This window comes from Monopterus albus, unplaced genomic scaffold, assembly GCF_001952655.1.
Source record: "Monopterus albus unplaced genomic scaffold, M_albus_1.0 scaffold297.1, whole genome shotgun sequence".
NCBI lineage: Eukaryota > Metazoa > Chordata > Actinopteri > Synbranchiformes > Synbranchidae > Monopterus > Monopterus albus.
In genome coordinates, this window is record NW_018128177.1 from 151,279 (window position 1) to 154,298 (window position 3,020).

The following is a 3,020-nucleotide window of genomic DNA, read 5'->3' on the forward strand; positions in this document are numbered from 1 at the left end:
CGACCGTGCTGAACGTCTTTCCACATACAACACACAAATGTGAATCATCCACCCTGAAGTGTTCCCTTCTGATTTTTCTCACATCAGATGAAGCCCTGTTAGTTTTTGTGAAGCCCTGCCTTCTCTGTAAGGTATGACTTGACTGGGTAAAGATGAGTCCATAAGGTTCTGCAGCAATTTGTGGCCTGATGGTCTCAGAAGTGTTGTGACGAGAAGAGTTGCAGCTTAAATCCACACATCCACTATAATGTTCTGGTAGAGATGGTGGTGCTGATGTTGTACAGTCTGTTAGCTCTGCTTCTCTTTTAAAAACAGTCAGGTTTGCTCCAAGTAAGTTGCTGGAGTGAGAATTGCACATTTGATTGGATGAGACAGCGTTGATATTTATACTTGCATTGTGTGATGTCTGAATAGTCAGTGCCTCTTCACTAATGTGTGTGCCCTCCTCAGGTTGTGCTTTGCAATGTTCAGTTGATGTTTGTGCTAAGTTGCACTCAGTTTGTGATTCAGTATTATTGTAACTTTCCTGCTCTTTGGATTCCTTCTTCACATCATTGTCAACTTTGTGGCTGCTTATTGGCTTTTGCCCTGTTAGAGTGACTTCTGAGTAAAATGTCTGAGCAGGGTTTAGATCCTGCTCATGGCTGTCTGTGCTTTCTTTTTCTTCAGGCACTTGACCATTTGGAGGTAGAACAGCTGTGAAATTCAAAAGCAAGGAGTGTTCAACTTGAACCAAAATGAAAATGTCTGTAATGATACCACACAATGATATATTTGTACCCACATGTGCTCTCTCTATTTATCCTGTCCTGGAGCTCCTGCAGTCGCCTCTTCAGAGTCTCGTTCTCTCTCTGTGTTCTGGCAGTTTTCTCCTGGTACTCTGACACAGTCTCCTTCACAACCTCCAGAACTTCATGCACGGCTTCAGTCAGTAGCTTGGCTATACGAACGTTCAAACGTTCAAGTTTAGACATCCTGAAATGAAACAACATTCAGGGTGACCAACGGCTGTGGACTGATTATGCAAAATCCTCTGCAAAATGAGTAGGTGTACACCTGTTGTTACATAATGATTAACAGAAAATGTCAGATAAATGTTGCTACTGATGACAGTAGAAACAGAAACAAAAACGTTCTCTGACTGGTTGATGTCCATTCACCCAAACTATCTGGACAACTTTGAAAACTTAAGATGCTCTTCTTTTATAAATCCATTACAAACTGTACTGTTATTACAGAAAGTATTAACACAGTAAAATTAACAAACAAGATAAATATGCATTTAAAAAAAAAACTTGAGAATCTATGTGGTTATGCCAGTGCAGTTTCCATATTACAGTGATTTGGAAACTTTACATTCATCGCACATGGGCCTAATCTTTTATATCTGTCTGCTGTCATATTTTGAAGGCATAGTTAGCTTCTGTAGTCTTTTTATTTGTTTCTTTGCAATACCCCTGCACATTAATTACAATGAAATATTAACTAAGCCCTGTTGAGTTAAGCACTTCCACTTTAACGGTAATGTTATGTTCAGTATTACGTGTTTATAACTATTTACGGTTTATTAAACAATAATTTTAAATAGAGCACATTTAAAACAGTTGTGACTACAATTAAACTAGTGTCAGGTCCCTAACCAGGCAATGTACAACAGCAGTACCTGCAAGCTAGTCGTGAAGTTATAACGTGGATAGTTAACGTTAGCTACATTAGCTAACACCGTAAACATTATCGTTATCCCTTTAAACACCTCAGAGGTCCAACAAACCCACCATATGGTCACCGTGTTAGCAATATGTTTACCCTTAATTAAATCTGAGCCTGGTTTAGTTATGAAAACTAGTTTAAAAGACCTGAAACAATATTACAAAGCAAAAAAAGCACACACAACAAAACAATGTCACTTCCGGAAGCAGAATCTAATTCACATCCGCTGTGTCACTCTTTCAAAAGTAAACGTCCGGTTTTAAAGGGCTCTGTGATATTGCGTTTAATAATTTATACGTTATTGTTAAATATTAATTGGTTCTTTATCCATTTGACCTCGAGCAGTTAACTTTACATCTTGCTGGTTTCTTCTACTAGTTAAATCAAATTAAAATCTTTGTTGTCCTACGACAACGTAAAGTTAATAAAACGTTGCACAATAAACTGAGCAAAACTAAGATAATTACACACTTTATTCATATGTCCAAGAAACCCGTCCCTGGTAGGCTAGTGGTTAAGCCACATATGTCCAAGAAACAAACAGAATAAAAAACATCTTAGCCATGTGAAAACTAAAATGGTCTTTCTCCATACTTAAAAATATAAAACTGTGATTTAATGTTGCTCGTGGCATTGATATATAAAATAATCAAAGTAAACAAATAAATAAAGTGTATTTAAGGCAAAATCACAAAGTTTTAAATTTAACATAGTGTACATGATATTCCCATACACTTATAGCTTACAGAAGCACCTACACTCTTATATATACATAGAACCAACAGAAAAGTACATTCAAATATGAAACTTCATCAAAATCAATCAGATCAGTCAAAATAAAATATTTATCTATCTAACCTTAAGTTACAAGAGTACACAGGGTTTTTTGGTGGTTGCTGAATGACTGAGAAAGGTGTGCACAGCCTCTTCAAACACTTCATTCAGTCCATCCTGATTGATTGCAGCACATTCAAGATATTTAACAGCTTTAATTTGCTTTGCCATCATTGTTCCCTGTTGCCAGGTGACTGGGATCAGATTCTGTTCCTTTAGTTTCTCCAGGACCCGCTGATCACCACGAAGGTCACTTTTAGTTCCCACAAGGAGAATAGGCACATTAGGGCAATGGAGTTTAACCTCTGGAAGCCACTTATGTTTGACATTCTCATAGGATGTTGGGCTAGGAATGGAGAAGCAGATGATGATGACGTTGACTTGGTTGTAGCATAATGGGCGTATACGGTCATAGTCCTCTTGGCCAGAGACGTCCCCAAGCTCAAGGCAGACAGTGTGGCTGTCTACAGTGATCT

At 37.9% G+C, this 3,020-nt stretch overlaps 1 protein-coding gene and 1 pseudogene across 1 annotated transcript in view; both read right to left on the reverse strand.

Moving 5' to 3' along the window:
- Positions 1–1,870, reverse strand: part of LOC109973607 (sesquipedalian-1-like) — a 6,196-nt gene extending 4,326 nt beyond the window's left edge. Inside the window, exons 1-2 of the mRNA XM_020623331.1 lie at positions 1,664–1,870; positions 785–975 (exon numbers count right to left, since the gene is read on the reverse strand). The gene's annotated coding sequence lies outside the window, so the exon portion shown is untranslated. The remainder of the gene's footprint in view (positions 1–784; positions 976–1,663) is intronic.
- Positions 1,871–2,165: 295 nt separating this feature from the next.
- The window catches only part of LOC109973614 (rho-related GTP-binding protein RhoG-like), a 1,859-nt pseudogene continuing 1,004 nt past the window's right edge, over positions 2,166–3,020 (reverse strand).